We start from the raw sequence: 21562 nt of genomic DNA on the forward strand, positions 1-21562 counted from the left end.
CTGACCTCTGCAGCTCTTGGCATGGAGAAATCTAAAGATTCACAACACTCTAGGGGAAGAAATTCCCTTCATCATCATATTAAATATGTAATCCCATATTCCAAAACTTTTTTGAATGTCTGCCACATCATTAAAACTCTTTGAGCAATATGGGTTGGTATATTGAACCATCAGTGTCATTTATTGCATCCAGTGTGGCCTCCTCTACATTGGTGAGACCCAATGCAGATTGGGGGATCACTTTGTTGAGCACCTTCGCTTTGTTCACTGGACCAGCTGGGATCTCCTGGTGGCCAGCCAATTTAATTCCACTTCCCATTCCCACACCGACATGTCTGTTCATGGCCTCCTCTCTTGCCAAGTTGAGGCTAGATGCAGATTAGAGAACAGCACCTCATATTCTGCCTTGGTAGTCTCCAATCTGACGGCATGAACTTTGATTTCTCTAACTTCCGGTAACCACTCCCCTCTGTCCCCTTTTTTCCCTTTATCCCACCGTCACCCCATCTCTTTCCCCTCCCCTGTCCTTTCGATCAGCCCATCACCCACATATTCCTCTCTCTGGTTCCCCTCCTCACCTCCTTCCCTTTTATTCTATGGTCCACTGTCCTCTCCCATCAGATTCCATCTTCTTCAGCCCTTTGTCACTTCCACCTACCACCTCCCAACTTCTTGCATTATTCCCACTCTCCCCCTCCCTCACCTATCACCCCCCCCTCACCTGGATCCACCTATTTCCCCCCCACTAGCTCTTGCTCCACCCTTTCCCTTTCCTCCTCCCCTCCCCCCACCCCCTCACTTTTTTGTACTGGCTATCTCCCACTTTCTTTCCAGTCTTGATGAAGGGTCTTAGCCTGAGACATCAACTGTCCATTTCCCTCCAGAAGTGCTGCCTGACCCGCTGAGTTCATCCAGCATTTTGAATCATTCTTTCAGGTTTTAATTGTTGAAAATATTGAAATGCAAGCATTTTCTTTTCTATTTTTTTCCTTTGCATCCTTTATTTCTCTTCTGCTCTTATTTCTTGTGCAGTGTGAGATTTGGTATTGATTCCTTCTCTGTTCGTGTGTTGTTCATTTCATAATTCTTCAATCTCATTAGTTTTTATGCTTATTTATTCGGGTTCCAGATGCCTATTTATCACCCAATGATGATATCAACAATTTACTAAACAAACAATTGAAGTTATATTTTGGAAGGGGATAGCTAACAAATGGCAACACCTTTGGAAGGGTTGCTCCAGCAAAACCTGACTTAGAGCCAAATACTGATCTTAGTTCTAATTTTGGTGAGAATAGAAGAAGATTTATAAGAAGGTTAAGTTAGGATTTGCAAAGATTATGTGGAGCAACCACAAAATGGTAAAATTCTTACCAAATATTACTGATTTACTCCTGCTTGACATTATAAGGGTACAAATTAGCATATCTATAATAATTGGAAGATATCTCTATTCCACATTATTAAAAACAACTTGCTGTTGCAACTCAGCAAATGCTGGATTGAATATTTTATAGCACTTTGGGCTTGAAATTTGCCCTTGACAATGGACAAATGTGAATAGCTGCTAATTTTATACTTTGTCTAATTTTCCCTTCTTGTAAAAAAAACTAAGATCAAGTGGCAAATGAAATGAACTTTGAATTTGCTATTTGTTCTGAGATTATATAGAATGAATTAATATTCAATTCAGTTACCTGAAAAATTGCCTGAACATTTGAAAATGCCTGAACATTGTAAATGAGAGATAATTGATAGTTAAATCTTTTTATTGTAAAACGTATTTAAATTTCCTGTAATAACGATCCAAGTATACAAAAACATCTCAAACTAATGTTTGCATGATTTCCATTCAAATGAATAATTTGAATTAACTACAATATTAAAAAAAATAAGCAGTAGCTAACTTGTAATATTACTATATGTTTGTTGGATGTCCAGTCTAAGAACATACTGTACCTAATTTAGTCCCTGTGGACATATTAGTAAATTCTTGTGCCGTTAGTGATGCTATTTATGCACTGTGTGAATGCAAAGATGATGTTCTTCAGCTTGATTCCCATAGACAAAAACGTACAGAAAGAATAGATGCACCGTAAACATATCAGATCAAAATTTCCTCTTGAGTTTTTTTTATCAACTTATCTTGAGAGACAGGATGACTTTAAATTAATCTTTGATTTGACACAAATTAGCTGATCTGAATTGAAGTGATCCAGTGTTACCTCACATGGCCAAGGGTTCGAGGTTAAGTGTGGGAAAATTTACTGGAGTTTTTTTTCTCTTAAGCACCATTCACTACCAGAAGATAAAATGTAAATATCAGCTGAGATCAGAATTAGGTTTGTAGTTCACACTTGTGCACTTTATTGCAGTTAAGACCACACAATTCATGTAGGCCTTCTGCTTCATGAAATTATTTCCTGGAAATAATTGTTGATAGAACCTAAATTCTTAATGTTCCAAACCATTGCAATTCAGCATGCACTGTGACTTGTGTGAATTGAACAATCAGAAGGCCAAGGTTAAATTTGTTTTCTTGGTTTCCCTGACACAGCTGATCTTCTGGAGCTAACTTGTTTTCTTCTTTGCCAAGACCCCAAAGTGAATATGGTTCGGGTGGGAGGTGGCTGTCAGGAGGGGGAAGAGTGTGGACCAATAATGATCCAGAAGCATACAACAGCTATATTTTAATATCACAATCAATTACTAATGATCACTCTAAAACATTTCAAATATTGTTTCTTCCAGGCTCAGCAACTTTTTAAAGATTTTGGGTTTTTTGTTTTTGGCATTCTCCAGTGACCCCATGAAGGACTATTGGTTCAGCTGCTCAAGATCCAGAAATGGCAGTTGGAATATGTGGAGTGCTGCAACCAGGGAAAAGATATTTAGGAATTTAAGTAACTTTGCCGTTTATCCGAAATGAGTGACCTTATTTCAGTATGGAAATGAGGCTCCTGCATTGACTTCAATACAAAATTACCAAGTTAAAGACCCTGACTAATTCGGCATTGGCCAAACTACCATGGAGATTGGGTGCAGTTCCCAATACCACCTATATGGTTTACTTTTATCGCAAGACCATCAAAGTGGGTGGAATAATACATTTAGATCCTGACACCTTTGAAGGGGAAAGGATGAAATGTTTAGGGTTGTGGTAGGTGCAGGGAAAATGCCTACTATGAATTAAAATTTGTATTTTAATTGAACAATTCCAATCTCATCAGCTATGGCTCCCAGTTCTAAAGTGTTATTCTTGCTCTAGATAGTCATAATGGAACGATTTCTTGAGTATTTGTTCGAGGTGATAACGAGGTTGTGTAATTTATTACCACCCTCAACATGACAGTGGCTTTGGGCATCATCTTTGGAATGCATGATTTTGTTTCGTGTTTCCTTGATTTTTTTTTGCTTCCAAGTTAAGAGTTGTTTCTGTGATGATGTTCAGTTTCAGCAGCAGTAGGTATCCAGAATATATCCAGAAAAGTAGGAAAGGTCTGGATCAGTAGACAGCCAGAAAATGTAAGACCTGTTGATTGCTCCTGTGGGATATATCGTTTACTAGCTGATCTAAGGGTGCTCTTTTACTTATGGACATGTGTAATGTTACAATATTTGAAACATTTGCAGAGTAATCACTAGTAGTTCACTGTGGAATTAAAATATAGCTGTTCGATGGTACATGTTTAAAAAAAAAGTCTGGATCACATTCTATCATGTCACTGATGCAAGATCTTTCAGCTTATTCATTTTTGATAATATGTTGTCAGTGTTTTATCACAAGAGATTTTAGTTAACTTCTAAATTTTACGAATAGACTTTTGGTTTAATTGCATGTATTCTCAGCCTTTAATTCTAATTGACAATTCCAGTCCATGTCCTCACTACTAACTGTGAAGATGCTGTGTGAAATACAGTTTAAAAAATATTGACACAGTTGGTACTGGCCAAGAAGAAATTAAGAATGGGGAAAGGATTGTTAGAAACAAAGAAAAACTGTTCATGGAGGCTGAAGACATTGGTATATCTCGAAATGAATACCCTTTGGTCATTTTTCACAAAAGGTTGATGAAAAAGACATCGTAGTTGTGTTGTTATGTAATTATAATAAAGAACTACAGTTCCCAGCAGGCAATGCAAGGGGTCACATGGGGGAACAGGAAGTGGCTGGAAAGAGCGGGAAAAGCCAGCCAGCCTGGTGTTGTAAGTCTGTGCAGTCTGTTATCTTGTTGTTTTTTCAATAAATATTCCGATTTTAAACCCACGCCAAGTTCGTCTTGTGATGAAGAACAAACATAACATGGTGTCAGAAGTTGGTGTGAGGTCTGAACAAAGAAAGTAAATGAATACTGTGTGCAATTGAGAAAGAGACTCAGTGAGTATGAAAGAAAAGGTGTAAAAAGACAGAGAAAAAGCCGGCCGGCGTGGCGAAGGAGCACGTTGTTCCTGAAGTTCAGCAGTCACCGGATTTGCCAAGAGACATTCAGGTGAGAGGCCGAGAGTTCCCGTTATGGATAAGCTAAGTCCTCCCAAGCCTATGCAGTTTACTGGCAATCTAGCCGATAACTGGAAATGCTTCAAACAGCGATTCAACATATATTTAGATGCTAGTGGAGTAGGAAGGAACAATGAAAACTTGAAAGCGTCTATTTTTCTGCACGTGATTGGCGAAGGTGGTTTGGACATCTATAACAGCTTTCAAATTGATGAGACAGCTTTTGAGTTGGGCACCTTGATGGAAAAAATTGAGGAATATTTTATCCCAAGTAAAAAATCACATTTGAGAGAGAGAAATTCTTTTCCTGTGACCAGAAACAAGGTGTTAGCTTCAACCAATACTTAGCTGAGCTTCACACACTGAGTAAGTCTTGTGAATTTGGAGATTTGAGAAACTCACTAGTTAAAGACAGAATAGTTTGTGGAATTCCAGATAATGGACTCAGAGAAAGACTGTTGTGTGAAAAAGATTTGACCCTGGAAAAGGCGGTGAATATGTGTAGGTCAGCAGAAACCACACGAGCACAAGCTAAGGAGCTGTACAGAGCAGACACAACAGTACATGCTGTGAAAACAGAGAAGCAGCTCCCAAGGCGTTTCCGAAAGCAACAGCAAATCAAAGAGGAAGGCTCAAATAGCAAATGCAGCAGATGTGGAGGTAAACACCTTCCAAAGATGTGCCCTGCTTATGGGAAGTCCTGCAATAGCTGTGGGAAGAAGAATCACTTTGCAAGGTGCTGCAAAGCTGGAGCTAACGAGAAAGGTGCACACAGTTGATGAGAAAATGGAGAAATTCTTTGTGGATTCTGTACAGACTGGCTGCTGGTAAAACAGAATGGATTGTTCCAGTAACTGTGAATGAGACAGTAATTCCATTCAAGCTTGACACCAGAGCTCAGGTGAATCTGTTATCCATGGATGATTATAAGACTCTCACAGTAAAGAGTAAGATTTACCCTGTGAATTTAAAAGTGACAGGCTACACTGGAGAGAAAATTCCAGTAAAAGGGGTCTGTATGGTGACCTTTAAGCACAAAGGTCAGCACTTAAAATCACAGCTACTGATTGTAGAAAAGACAGTACAGCCAATATTAGGTCTGAGTGCATGTGAAAAGCTCAACCTAGTGAAAAGAGTTTTCATAGTAGCTTCACATACCAAAGTTGACCACACAACAGTCATGGAAGAGTATGCAGATGTCGTTGAGGGGCTCGAATGCTTACCTAGTGTACACAAAATTCACATAGATGAGGCAGTGGCTCCTGTTGTCCATGCATGCAGGAAAGTTCTGTTTCAACTAGGAGATAAAAAACAAGAACTAGCACGCATTGAATGAATGAATGTCGTACAGAAAATTGAAGAACCAACAGATTGGGTGAGTTCACTGGTCATTGTGCAAAAGAAAAATGGAGCATTGCGGATATGTCTAGACCCAAGAGATCTCAATAAAGCCATCAAGAGAGCATTTTAAATTGCCAACACGGGAGGAGATTGTGTCCCAGTTCTCAGGTGCCAAATGGTTTAGCAAGCTCGACACATCGTCTGGGTTTTGGCAGATGAAGCAAGTTCGTGACTGTGTACTTTTAACACACCACAGGGAAGGTATCACTATCTTCAGCTGCCATATGGGATCCTGTCCGCACTAGAAGTCTACCATAAAACCATCCACATGATTTTTGAGGCATACCTGTTGTTGAGACCATGATGGATGACATCTTCGTCTGGGAGTCCACCAAGGAGGAACATGATACTCGACTGAGACAAGTGCTTGACATGACAAGGAATGTCAATTTGAAATTAAATAAAGAGAAATGTGAGTTTGGTGTGAAGACACTGACCTTCTTAGAAGATGTCATATCTGAAGAGGGAGTGAAGCCTGACCCAAGAAAGATGTCAGCCATTAAAAACATGGAGAGGCCTCAAAACAAAGAGGAGGTGAGACGTTTCTTAGGGATGGTGACTTACCTGGCTAAGTTCATCCCTCGACTGTCAACAGTGTCAGCATCACTTGGGTGTCTCCTTGAGCAACAAAATGAATGGATTTGGTCTCATGAGCAAGAAGAGTGTTTCCAGACGTTGAAAAGGGTCCTAACTGAAGAGCCCGTGCTGAAGTTTTATGATCTGGAAAGGTGTATCAGGATATCAGCTGATGCGTCCCGGCACAGCCTTGGATCATTACTACCGCAGCAGCATGATGGCAAATGGCAACCAGTGGCTTATGCATCAAGGGCTTTAACAAGTGCGGAAGCCAACTGTGTACAAATAGAGAAAGAGCTTCTCGCCACTACATATGCATGTGAAAGGTTCCATCAGTACATCAATGGGCAAGCTATTGAAGTGGAGACAGACCATAAACCATTGGTCTCAATTATGTCCAAACTACAGCAAATGTTGATAAGGCTGCAGAAATATGATGTGAAGATGATCTAAACACTGGGAAAATGTATGTTTGCTGCTGATGCTCTGTCTCGAGCAGTCGACAAGACAGAAAAAAGTGACCAACAGGTTAATGCAGATATACAGGCCTATGTTGACATGATAGTCACCTCTCTTCCAGTATCTCTGGATAGAAGAGAGCAGATTAGGAAAGCAGCAGGGAGGCAGATGAAACAATGAAAGTACTCAAGGATACAATATGAAAAGGATGGCCAGCAGCAAAGGATGACTGTCCAATGTGTATTTGGGATTATTGGGCATGTGAGCTGAACTGTCAGTAGTGAAAGATAGGGTTTTCAAAAGGAACAGGTTTGTGATTCCAGTGTCACTACGCAAGGAGATGCTCCGGAAGATACATGAAGGACATCTTGGAGAAGAAAAATGTAAACGTAGAGCACGTGAAGTGATGTACTGGCTAAGGATGAACCAAGGCATCAGCCGGACTACTGCTTCATGTGAAATATGCCTTACCTACAGACCAAAGCAGCAAACAGAACCACTTACACCACACCCTGTACCAGACAGGCCGTATTTCAAAGTTGGAGTGGATTTGTTTGACTGTAATGGGAAGAGCCATATTGTTGTAACAGACTACTTTTCCAATTACCCAGAGGTTGCGACACTGCACTCAGCGTCCAGCAAAGCAGTTATCATGTTCCTGAAAGCTGTGTTTGTGAGGCATGGAGTTCAATGTGAAGTAGTATCAGACAATGGTCCACAATTTTTGAGCAGTGAATTTGAATCGTTTGCTAATGTTTGGGGGTTTCGACATATAACCTCAAGCCCACATCACCCAAAATCTAATGGCCTAGCAGAGTTCAGTTAAGGTGGTGAAGGGTCTCATGAAGAAAGCGCAAGATGGACGAGAGGTTTTCCATAGAAGTCTAATGACTTACAGAAGTGCGCCACTGCGGAATGGCCTTTCACCAGCCCAAATGCTGATGGGTCGACGCATATGCACTAACCTTCCAATACATGAAAACCTGTTGACACCTGAAGGAGCACACAAGGTCAAACAGGCTAAAGAGGAAGGGAAAGAAAAACAGAAACAGAATCATGACAAGACAGCGAAAAGCCTTCCAGTCCTGAAGCCTGGGGATCAAGTACGAATCCGAGATCATGATTCTGGCACATGGTCCATGCAAGGAATTGTGCAAGAGGAAGTAAATCCACATTCATACCAGATCCAGGTGGAGTGGGGGACATCTCTGAGGAGGAACCGTGTGGATCTACGACCACAAGCTCCAACCCATGGTTGTGACCTGTCTCCTGTCAGTACACCAAAGGGGCCAGCATATGGAGAAAGTGATCATGAGTTCCCAGGAAAACACCAATGCAGCAAATGAAAGCAACACACCTGCAGAAACAAGTACCAGACCAAAAAGGACCATTAAAACCACCTGAGACTGATTGAAAGCTGCTGAGTGGACAAGGGTTCTTGGCAAGTTTATAAGGACAAAGTATTGTGTTTGTTTTTTCTTTACGGGGGAAGATGTGTTGTTATGTAGTTATTAAAAAAAAAAGAACTACAGTTCCCAGTAGGCAATGCAAGGGGTCACATGGGGCAACAGGAAGTGGCTGGAAAGAGCGGGAAAAGCAGCCAGCCTGGTGTTGTAAGTCTGTGCAGTCTGTTGTTTTGTTTTTTCAATAAATGTTCCGATGTTAAACCCACACCAAGTTTGTCTTGTGATGAAGAACAAACAGTAGTCAAGTTGAAATTGAGTGAATATTAAATATGGTTTAAAAATACATAAATCACTAGGGCCTAATAAAGATTATATGGCGGAGTGAAGGAGGAAACTGTGGAAGCCCTGGCCACCATTCTTTGGCTTCTGGCATTGTGCTGGAGGGATGGGAAGATTTGATAGTCTGGTTTTGGTGTTTAAAGAGGAAAGGGATGAAAAGAAGTAAGAGAGCTATTTCTGGCTTATGTGCCAGATATTTGATGTAGATCATCATTCAGAAAGGGGCAGACTAATTAAGGACAGTCAGTGTGGATTTTTAAGGGAAGGCTGTGTTAAGTACAGAGGGTCAATAAGGACAGCACACTTGACATGTCTACATGGATTTTAACAATGTGTTTTATTAGGTCCACATAACAGACTGATCAGAGAAATAAAAACCCATGAGAACCCAGAGGCAGCAGCAGGATTCTGATCTGAAATGTTGGCAATTCCTTCTCCCCCCCCCCCACGGATGCTGCTCCAGCAGTTTTATTTACAATTACAGCTTTGCTTGAACGAGGTGTTTAAGAGTTTGGCATGGTGCACAGGTACTCCACTCATACTATTTGTATTAAAATCAGCATCTTTAATAAACATGGTGTGCTTTGGTACACAGACTACAAACATGTGATGTGCATTTAAAGGGAATTAAAGACATAGCTCATATTAGTGAGATACAGGAGGCTTGATTTGTGCAGTATTATATTTGTAATCCCTAATGATTTCTATCTACTCAATAGTTACTTCCTTCAGTCAGTAAAACCTCTCCTAGTGTTTCTTTCTGCTGCCATTCCCCCATTCTCTTACTCAGTCCATCCGCTTTCCTACATTTGTTTGCCCTGGTAGTTCTGCTGAACTATGAAACTGTTGTGGCGACTCACCGTTTAGTCGGGCGAACCGGCTCGGCAGTTGGGTTGCGCGGCGTCGGAGCGACGAGGCCCAAGATGGCAGCGGGACTCGTCTTTCCCGAGCGACGGGGAGAACCCGCGCGTGGGAAAGTCTTGATGACGTAGTACTTACGTCATTGCCGGTTGCTTTGGGCGGGAACAGTCTCCCTTAAAGGGCCCGCGCAAGGCGGGAAAATAAACCACTTCTGTTCGACAACCCTCCGACTAGCGTCTTGTTTTATTTCGCGGTAGCAACCGCTACACTGTGATGAAAATCAGAGAAAGAAACTGCATTCTACCAGCTTGTGACAGTTCACCATGCCATGACTGGCTGTTTGTATGTTTTGCACTCTAAAACACAGATGGTATCAAATTTATATAATGCATCAATTGCAGCTTTGAAACTGTTCAAAATATGTTTAGGGTGTCAGTAAACATTCAGTAAGACCAATTTATTAAAGCCTATGTTTATACTACACTCTGCTTAGACTACTGCTGGGAGTCTAACACCTCAAGGCTTTAGTACACTCGATGATCATTTGAGTTATAAGAGAATTTTCTGATTTTGCACTCTGTCGGGAGCCTCAGCCACCAAGAGCATGCATATAGAAGATAGAATTTTTGTACAACCTGTACACATTTTGACTGAGTGTAGCTCTGTACTGGAAGCAAAGCATTGGAAAAACTCCGTTCCATATTTTTACCTTTCTATTGCAAATGTTTGTAATAATGCAGAAAAAAAGGCAATGTTAATACAACCTTTTGCTTTGATTATGCCACAAGAGCCATCTTTGTTTAATGATTTAATTATGCCTTGGGATGCAATGAGATGTGAATTTATTGTCTCTCTACAGCAATTCCCACTCTACAGCAATAAAGGTATTTTTGATACCTTGCTTTGATTTCAATTTACCTGGGTGGATGTGTTTTCATCTTATTAATAGTGACCCATCTCCAATTGTTTATTTTTACCTTGGAGTCTATATTCTTTTGTATAGCTATTATAAGCATATTATGTTCACTGTTTCCTGGATGTTTCACCACTGGCTCTATTTGATGTGACTCATTTTTCAGAACCAAATCCGGAAATGCCCTTTTCCTCACTAGGCCAGTGATATACCGATTACAAAAGTTCTGCCGAACAAGCTTCAGAAACTCCTCCCCATCTTTTCCTCTTATGTTATTAATATCCCAGTCTATATTTGGAAATTGAAATGCCCCATTATTGCCACTATATGACTTTTGCACTTCTCTGCAATTCTCCTGTAAATTTGTTTCTCAATATCCTTCCCACTAGTTGGTGGCTAATAGAATGCTCCCAGAACTATTATTACTCCTCCGTTAAGTTTTCATTCTAGACGGATAAATTCTGTCCTTGATTGTTCCATGGGATCCTCCCTCCCTAGCACAGCAACATTCTTCTTAATCTTACTTTACCCTCCTTTCTTCCCTTTCCTATGTTTCTTAAACAGCTTGTCTTCAGGAGTATTTAGAACTCATTCCAAGTATGTTTTTGCCACAATATCATTACCCCACACAGTTAATTCTACTTGTAGCCAGCCAACCTTGCTTAATATACCTAATGGATGCACAGTAAATCAATCTTAATGCTTGTTGTACACCCTCTTTATCTAAAAACTTGCTATTTCTTGTTCTCGTGTTGGTTTCCTTCCCTACTCCTTTTTGAAATAGTTTTCTTCTTTTCCGTGCTACCTTCCTGTGCCTATTACCCTGTCAAATTAATTTGAACTTCTTCCTCCCCTTCCCATGCACACCCCACCGTACTAGTGGACCTTCCTGTAGGGCACTACTTTGTTGAGGTGCAATCTATCCAGTCTACACCAATCCCAACTCCCTAGAAGTCGACTGCCCTTCCCCTAGCACCACCTCTCTAGCCACCTGTTTACCTGTGCTGTCCTCTTATTTCATCATCACTTGGTGCACGATACAGAGTGATCCAGAGACTACCACCTTTTGAACTACTGCTTCTGAATCGCTTTTCTCACCCCTTAAAATCTGCACACAGGATGAATATGGGCTGTGAAACTCTGGCTATTCACCCTCTCCTCCAGAATTTTTTTGTAACCACTCAGTAATACCCGCAATCCTGGCATCAGGAGTCATTCAGTCTGGCAGCAGAATTATTCTTTGTTTTGGACTTTCCCATGTATGTTTATGCATTGCAAGATTGTTTGAAGATCACATTGCGGAGGTGGATGAAAGGGCAGCTGGGTACTGTAGCAGGTGGATTATGAATCACTTTTGCTTCTTGTGCCCCACAAGCAGCCCAAGAAAAGCACTCGTTGATCCATTCTGTCTGTAATTGCTGATGTCTCTGAAACCCAGAAATTTAGTCCCCTCTGTCTTTTAAAGTTAATTTTTAGTTAATGCAATGGTACGTAGCTTGCTTAAAATGTATTTTTTTACATCACTGACCTTTCTCCTACAAGTAAGTTGCTTGGTTGCATTCTGGATATCTTAGGACAGAAATGGGCACAGAAGGTGGGTCTGAGAAGGTGTTTCAAATATTCCTTACCCACCCATTTGTGCACATGGATATTGGTTAAGAGTTGCTACTTCCGCACAAACCCACCCAGGAAATTCAATTTTTACTGCAGCTGGAACACACTGGGATGATGTGTATTTGCAATCTGCCCATTGTTGCTGAGGTTAGTCCTGTGCCATTTTGAGACTGGCACCTTATTTACTTGGTAACTCATTTCTCTTACAATGTTAAAACTTTTAAAAATAAAATGTTTTGAAATTGCATCATATGCCCATTATTCTGCCATAAATTTTAAAGACTATCTCCTCGTCTTCTCCTGTCAGACAATGTTAAGACTACAATTTTTATGGGCAAGATAATGGATGCATGACACAATTTTCCAACTATTTATTTCTATAAGAAGAAAAATAGACCAGAAATAAACAGCCAAGTGACTTCAGTACAAATATAAATTTGGTTGTGTAATTAAGTTCCCATTGGTTGAATTTTTGCATGAACTTTCAAATTTAAGTCTGCTGTTTTCAAGAAGATTGTTATAACTGCTGTGACAGTGTATGGAGAAGTACTTGTCCTTTGTGACAGCTGTTCAAAATGCATGGTAGCCAAAAGTCCTGTTGCACATTTTAATTATAAATTGTGTGCATTGCTGCAGTATATTGTGGTTACTAGCACATTGTGTATAAATTAATTTGTGTAATTCTAAGTGGTACTGTAGTCTTATGATATTGGTGATATCTTACATAATTGGTGATATGGACGGCACAGTAGTGTACCAGTTAGTGTAATGCTATTACAGCACCAACGATCTGGGTTCAATTCCCACCGCTGTCTGTAAGGAGTTTATACGTTCTCCCTGTGTCTGTGTGGGTTTCCTCCAGGTGCTTCGGTTTCCTCTCGCGTTCCAAAGACATACTGGTTAGGAAGTTGTGGGCATGCTACGTTGGTGCTGGAAACTGCCACACTTGCGGGCTGCGCCCAGCACGTTCTACGCAAGAGATGCATTTCACTGTGTTTCGATGTACAGTACATGTGACTAATAAAGATATCTTGTCTTATCTTAATCACCAAATATATGTGTAATCTAGCAATATGCAGACATAAGTAGAAATGAGATCAAATCAGTAACAATAAAGTATTCAATTTCCTGATTTTCAATCAAAGTCTAAAGGGGAAGACATGTAAGATCCCATAATTATTTTATCTTTTGGTTAACTTAATTTTCTTTCTAATGTATCTGCCACAGTATTACATAATTATAGCCTTCAGATGAAGCAGGATTTCAGGGAAGAAGGAGGCAATAGGACCAAGGCACGTAATTTAGTCCCCCAAATTAAATATTTTAATCCATATTTTTATATTTTCATTATAAAGTTCTTTTTCTGCATTTACAATACAATCTGCCTTGTGCTGTAATTATACATCCTGGTAGATTGTTGCTGCGACTGTAATTCAAGTGATCAGAAACAAAGCAATTTAGTAATCTGCTGCAAATTTTACCATTGATAGTCTTGATTAATGCAAATCAAAAAAAAATCCTGATGTTGGAAATCTGAGATTAAAACAATGCTTCTTTTTCCTCTTTTTTTCTTAATTATTTTCATGAAGGAGTCAAGCTATGCATGCAACTCACTCACCCAGATGGGTTCTAAGAGGGAGATGTGCTTAACTAATATTAAGTTTATTCAATAGCTTTTTGCTCCACTTCTGCAAATGCTATTCTTGATGTTAATTGTTTTTTTTTCTTTTTTTACTTCAAAAGGTGATGGGGATATTTGTGTAGAGGAAAAAACTTAATATTTCTGAAAAATCACTTGAAACACCAACAATACTTGCAAGGTTAAGAGTCCCGTGCTTATAGAAGGGCAGCTTCAAAAGCATCATGTGGTTTGCTTCTAAAGCTTCTTGGTTAGTATTTCATGGTTGAAGTGGTAATATGGAAGGGAGTGCAGCAGATACCAGAGGGGGAGAAACTGTAACTATCTTTATTCAACTGATCTGCAAGCGTTTCAGTGACTGAAGACAAGCCGTGTTTTGGACTTCATATCAGCACAGAGTTACATTTATAGTGCCATCTGTTGTGAGGTAACCTGTACTTTAGAGATTGCTCTACCAATGTCAAGGGGACTATGTCCCCTAATTTTTCTAACTTCTCAAGCAGTTACAGTATTAAGCCATTCATGCATTGAATAAGTGATATATTGATATACATGGTAAACTACTTTCATCTCTCTTTGCTGTTTAAAAAATGCCAGAAACAGTTTAATATGCCTCACCAATGTTACCAGATACATAATTTTTCCAAAATTAGATGAGGTTTTGAATATTAGCATGTTGTTTTGCCTTTGCACCTTTTTGATTTACAAAATGAGGGATTAACGGGCAAGGCCAGCATTTATTGCCATCCTCTATTTCCTTGAGAAAGTATTGGTCAACAAGTAGCTTAAACCACTGTAGCCCAGGATGAAGAGTTGTTGCTCTGGTATTGGAGCAGAAAACTTTGGAATCAACAGTTAAGAGAATTTAACTCATAATCTCGATTGAGGTTTCAGCGTAATTCAAAAGCAGGTGAATGTTCTGATTTTTGGAGAGACCTTCCAGTGTTTCATTGCATATTTTGCCTCTAACAGTCTGAGGGTCTTTTGAGTCTACTGGAAAACATTTACTTATACCCACAGTAAAAGGTTCCAGGTACTCTGTGTAGGAGATTCTCACAGGGCATTCTGTTGAATAGAATTTAAAGAAAATGAGCAATGCAGGAAGGAGAAAAAACAGAATGAAGAAGCTATTGAGGTCATAATTCCTTAAAATATGTTGCAGATTACATTGAACCTATAAGGACCTTGGTGAGGATTACAGTTTCAAACTTGTTGCCACACTGATGTGTCTTAAACAAATAAGTTTTAACAAATATGCCTGTAGTCTTGATTGTGATGGCTGTACTTATATGGCATATGAAGCAGCTGTATGTAAAATGTGCAATATCACCAAAGGTTCTACTGAGGTATGGATTCAAAAGGTAATTCTCCAACTTTTTAGGGGAGCTAGGAAATTCACCCAGATCAGCATGTTATCAAGGTAGCAACGTGAAAGCCAAACAACCCTTACAGCATTTTCACATTTGCCAATCCAGATAGTATTCATTGATTTGTTCTGAGTTTCTACTTTGAATCCACTTAACCTTAATGCCTGCTTAATATTTAAATGTGTGTGGTAGTAATTATTATGTATAACTTTTTTAGGATATTAATGGGCAAAATTTCCTTGAATAGTATCACCCGCATTTACTGTATTAATATGTCAGTATTAAAGAAACTGTTTTCAGTGTTTCCCAGACGTAACAAAGGCATTGATGAAGGATTCATAGGTCAATGAGTTGAAGCAAAAGAGAGTTGGTAACATTACAGAGGTGGAAGTCATAGGTCTTGAAGATGGCATGGATATGACATCATGCTTTCTCATATCTGTCTAACATCCAGTGTGAACTGTGCATGTGCAGAATTGTCATCCTAACTAGATGTTGGGAAGGACTAAAGCCATGGTCTTTAATTCTGTCATAGAGTCAGTGACTAGGGAATAGAGCTTCTCTTTCTTCTTGCAAGTGGTCTGAAGAGGGACTGAGGCGAAGAACTTTTGGAAGGGAATTCCAGAGATTAAGAAAAGTACTTGCAGAGCTTGAATCAGAGCAGTATGTGTTTCTAACCTACGCATCCCTTTCGACCTCAAATTAAATTTCAGTTCTCGTATTCGTGCCATCTCCTAAGACCACCTTTTTTTTTACCTGTGACAGATTGCCCAATTTGCCTCCTGCCTGCCTCAACTCTCTTCTGATGCCTTTATTAAGGGCTTTTGTTATCTTTGGACTGACTATTCTATCGCACTTCTGCTCTCTGTGAACAGAAGTCATCTATAACTCTTCTGCCTTTGTCCTACCTCCCACAAGTCATATTTACCCATTTATTACATGCCTGCATTGGATCCTAGCTAAACAAAGCCTTCATTTTAGCATTCTTGTACTTTTCAAATCTCTTCCTGGCTACCCCCTTCCTTAACTCTGTTATCTCCAAGCACACAACCCTCAAAAATAATCTGCTTTGGTCTAATTCTAGCCTCTTGAGCATCTCCAAATTTAACAGCTGAACCATTATCTGACATTTTTTCAGCTGCCAAGGCCCTAACCTCTGGGATTCCCCTCCAAAAGCTCTTCACCCCATCACCCACTTTTCTGCTTTTAAGGCACTACTTAAAAACTATTTCTTTGACCAAGCTTTTGGATATGAGCCTTGCTTTCTCCTTGCGTGATCAGGGATAAATGTTTTGATCAATACCAAAGTGAAACAAAGATTACTTCTTCAGTTCTGTAGTGACCTTGTTACCTAATTATATAATGAGTTTGAAGCTTTGATTCCTTGCCAGTTTTTTTTTCTTGGCTCTGCTTGTGCTTCTCCACTACATTCTCACGCTCTCTAGCTCCACATCACAGGCGATCAAGTATTGAATTCAAGCATAGCTCTTGTACATTTTAATACGAGTTTATTAACATACTGATAACCTTCATGAAAATGGCTAAGAATTAGAGAAACAATGAAGTGCGGTCTACTGTGTGATAGGATTTCTAATTTCTCTACTCCAACTTCCTTCATCGTCCTGCGTTAGAGCACTGATAGTTGCTATTAAACTTCTTTTGTGGATTTCAGTCTTTCACTGGTTGTCTTTTCTTTAAATGTGAGCCCTGGTATTGACTGTCCTTCAGCTATTTGACCAAGAGTTCATGGCTTTAGAGCTCCCCAGACAAATGTGGGTTTTCCATCAAAAGCTGTTGGATAAAAATCAAGAATTAGAAATGTAACTGAGTTTACATTCTCTTGACCTTTGGTTCGGTTGCTATTGAAAGCAGGCCTGTCGCTGAGGATGGCCAACTTAAATTTTACCCAGTGCAACTAAAATCAGAATACTTTTAAGTACCTATAGCTCTCATACAATCAGTAATATTTTGGCCAAATTAAGCTGGCTGTGCCTTTTGGAACTGCTGATGTTCAGCCACTTCCAGGTAGAAAAATGTGGTTGTGCTAAATGACAGATGCTGGCAAGTCTGTTGATATTCCATCTCTTGACTCCAGATTTGAGTAGGATCAGTCCCCAATCATTTGTGGAATAGATAAGTAATTAACTTCATTTTTTTTTACTTAATTTATTTTATTTTATTGTCTTTCTTTTAATGTGTTTTAATTTTCATTGATTTGTATTTAAAAAAAAACTTTTTAATTGCAAAGCAGGTTTAATAGTCTATAAATATCAGAGGCATTAAAAATCTGTTGGAAAGTCCTGGCAACTTTGACCGTAGCTTCTGCCCTCTGCCTAGTTACTTGTTAGGGTCATGGAGTCAAACAACACAGATACAGGCTTTTCAGCCCCTTCATGGGAGGTTCATCCAGAAGATTAAGATGCATGGGAGCCAAGGTGAATTTGGCTGTTTTAGATTCAGAGCTGGCTTGACCGTAGAAGACAGAAGGTAGTGGTCGATGAGACTTATTCTAGCTGGAGGTCTGTGACTAGTGGCGTTCTTCAGGGATCCATACTGGGACCTCTGCTGTTTGTGATGTATATAATTGACCCGGATGAAAATGTATATGGGTGGGTTAGTAAATTTGCAGATGATACGAAGATACTGGCAAAGGATACAGCGGGATATAGATCAGTTGCAGATATGGGTGGAGAAATAGCAGATGGAGTTCAACATGGCCAAATGTGAAGTGTTGCACCTTGGGAGATCAAACATAAAGAGACAGTACACTGTTAATGGCAAGACCCTCAACAGTGTTGATGAGCAGAGGGATCTTAGGGTCCAAGTTCGTAGCTCCCTGAAAGTGGTTACACAGGTTGATAGGGTGGTAAAGAAGGCATATAGCATTAGTCGAGGCATTGAGTTCAAGGGTCAGGAAGTTATCTGCAGCTTTATAAAACTTCAGTTAGGCCGCATCTGGTGTATTGGATTCAGTTCTGGTCGCCCCATTATGGGAAGGATGTCGAGGCTTTGGAGAAGGTACCAAGAAGCTCTCTGGATTAGAGGGCATGTGCTATGAGGATAGGTTGGACAAACTTGGATTGTTTTCTCTGGAGCGGCGGAGGCTGAAAGGAGATCTGATAGAGGTTTATAAGATTATGAGAGGCATAGATATAGACGGCCAGTATCTTTTCCCCAGGATTGAAATGTTTAATACCAGAGGGCATGCATTTAAGGTGAGAAGGGGTAAGTTCAAAAGAGATACGCAGGGCAAGTTTTTTTTACACAGAGTGGTGGGTGCCTGGAATGTGCTGTCTGGGGTGGTGGTGGAGGTCAGTACGATAGGGGTGTTCAAGAAGCTCTTGGATAGTCGCATGAATGTGAGGGAAATGGTAGGATATGGACATTGTGTAGGCAGAAGGGATTAGTTTAATTGGGCATTTTATTACTAATGTAATTGGTTCAGCACAACATTGTGGGCCGAAGGGCCAGTTCCTATGCTGTACTGTTCTATGTACCGTCAAGCACCAGTTTACACTAATCCTTCACTCATTCCAATTTATTCTCCCCACATTCCCAGGGTCCCCCCAGATTCTACCATGCATCTACACACTAGGGGCCATTTAGAGTGGCCAATTAACCTACCAACCCATACATCTTGCGGATGTGGGAGAAACTGGAACACCAAGAGAAAATTCTTGTGGTAACAGAAAGAATATCCAAACTCCATGCAGACAACACTGGAGGTCAAGATTGAACCTGGGTCACTGGAGCAGTGAAGGAGCAGCTCTACTCCACTGTGCTGTCCCTTACTCGGCCCCTCCAGATCTGGCCCAGGTGTGGGCAGCAATGGACCATGGGTGACAGAACTGGGTAATGAACTAAATCCAATTAGTTTGGATCCGTTTCTTTAATTGAACTACTTTTAAATAATGTCAGCTGCATTTCTGTTTTCATTAAACATGTAACTGATAATTTTGACTATAAATCCACTGAGTGATATTGAGGGGAAAACAAAACATTTGAGAAATAAATTCAGTTAGCACACTGTAGCAAATGAGGGTAACTTTAGTACTGCCAGTCTGGTGGTGAATAGAAGGCATGGAGGCCATTAAAATTGAGCAGATCTCTTATCCCTTTCACTTACAGTTTTGTGCTGGGAACCTGGATTACAGTATCTAACACATCAGTCCTAAGGTATTATCCTAGTAGAATGTACACAAAGGCCTTTCCTATGCAGTCTTTTAGGATAAATTTTTAGACTTCTTTATTAGTCACGTGTACATCGAAACACACCAGTGAAATGCATCTTTTTGCATAGAGTGTTCTGGGGGCAGCCCACAAGTGTCGCCATGCTTCCGGCGCCAACATAGCATGCCCACAACTTCCTAACCCGTACCTCTCTGGAATGTGGGAGGAAACCCACGCAGTCACGGGGAGAATGTACAAACTCCTTACAGACAGCGGCCGGAATTGAACCCCGGTCGCTGGTGCTGTAATAGTGTTATGCTAACCACTACACTACCATGTCTGCACATAATCTATTGGAGACCAGTTTTAGGATCATGCAGGTGAGATAGAAATGATCACATTGGCTGAGAAACCTCGCGGTGGGGAGACAATTTCACGACGGGATGTTGAGATTGGAGTTGGATATTTGGACAAGAGAGAGTATCCTTGTGATGGGTTGAAGGAGAGAAGACAACAAGTTGGGTGGAGGTGGGGAATACCAGGGAGCATGGGAAGAGGGCAGATGATCTGGAATTGGGGAGAGAAACGATTGATGATTAGAGTGAATGCCAAGAAGATTATCAGTGCAGCCTGGAGATGTAGGTGGGGATGGGGGTTGTGGTTAAGGCCATAATTAACAATAGAAAGTTAAAGGAGTAACTGAAATGGGGTAGGATGTGTTCCTAGTACTTCCTGGCAATGGCCAAGATAGGTAATAAAGACCAAAAGTATTTAAGTGCTGCTTGTTGTTATCAAAAGATCAGTAATAGTTCATGAATACAACATCAAAATAAATGGTGTTGAACTCCATTTAAACATCACCATGCATGCCTAGTAACCTTGACCCAGATCTAAAATTTGGAAGTGGACCTAAATGCTCACCGAGTTCCTGACTGGATTAAGTGATTGGGTTTTTAAATTGGTGGTGTAGCACAGAAAATATGTGCACTTCAATGTCGAATTTTGAGACTTGGTTGTTTCCCATTCTATTTAAGTTCCATAATCCTATTCTTGCAGAGAAGCTGCACTTGAATGATATACCTTTCAGTAAACTGTAAGTTTATAGTTCCAGTTCTTGGGACCCTTTAATTTTGTAGCTTTAAATATTTTGAAATCAGTAATATTAATCAAAATGATACAATGCAATTAATATTAAAATGCAGACCACATGAGAAGGTTAAATTATTATTCATACAAGTTCATTAATGTTGAATATTCTAACAATTTATGTAATGTTGCTTCACATTACTTCAGACCTGGCAATTATTGATGTCTGCTGTAGCTTTCTTGGATCAGAAGGTTGTGCATTTAAATGTAATTTCAGAAGTTTGAATATAAAAAATCTGAGCTGTCACTCCAGTGTAATGCACAGGACCTCGCTTAATGCTCAGGACGAGTTCCCAGGAGAATGCTAATGGAATCGGCGCTAAAGGGAGTCATTATAGCATTAATATGTGTGTTACTGATGTGTTGGAAACCTGGTGTGAGCTCCTATCCTCTTTAACACTTAAAGTAATAGATCGCCCAAGGCTTTGTCTGGAGATGCTGCCTGTGAGGGCTGGTGTTGGGCAGGCTGGGGCGAAACTGAGCATCTTTCATCAGTCTGTCAAAATGTGGAGCAGATGTTGTTAGCTCCCAGCAAAGGCCCACACCTACTATGCTGACTTGGGGTGCAATCCTGAGCCCTGTATCTCAGAGCTAAGCAGCCACATGGCTGACCGCATCCCGCCCAACACTAGCCCTTGTATACAGGCTCTGCCACAGGAGTGGGTGTTTGCACCAGAATTCCAGGCACGGCAGTATGCATCACACAGCTTAAGCTGATAACATTTTATAACTTTTAGCGGGGTACATACCTATGACTGAACTTCAGGACTGAGAGCAATGTCAGGTGGGTAACGGTAAGAGTTGCACCATTGTAATGAGGAATTGTTGCATCATTAGGTAATCGTAGCTCTTCCAAATTCTGAAATGAAATACAGATGATCATTTGTTAACTTACATAGTTTATTTAAATAAGGACAGTGACTGCTGAATCTTTTTGTTGGATGAAGCCCATGTTTGCATTTGTACCAAGATTTGCACTTCAGATCTCCATTAATTTTGGTAACTCTTGACATTTTGTTGTTTTCTGCTTGCTAAGTGTCATTTCAACAATACATTATTGCCTCCCATGCTGTCATTAATTAATTAGACATTATACTTGGCTCAATGGTAGGATGTTCATTTTGGAGTCAGATGATTGTGGGTTTAAATCCGTTATTAATTGGGCTGATGTTA

General features: G+C 40.2%; 1 protein-coding gene across 1 annotated transcript in view; it reads left to right on the forward strand.

Moving 5' to 3' along the window:
- Positions 1-21562, forward strand: part of jph2 (junctophilin 2) — a 79348-nt gene that overhangs the window by 30766 nt on the left and 27020 nt on the right. The window lies entirely within an intron of this gene.

Source organism: Pristis pectinata, chromosome 16 (genome assembly GCF_009764475.1).
Source record: "Pristis pectinata isolate sPriPec2 chromosome 16, sPriPec2.1.pri, whole genome shotgun sequence".
NCBI classification, from domain to species: Eukaryota; Metazoa; Chordata; class Chondrichthyes; order Rhinopristiformes; family Pristidae; genus Pristis; species Pristis pectinata.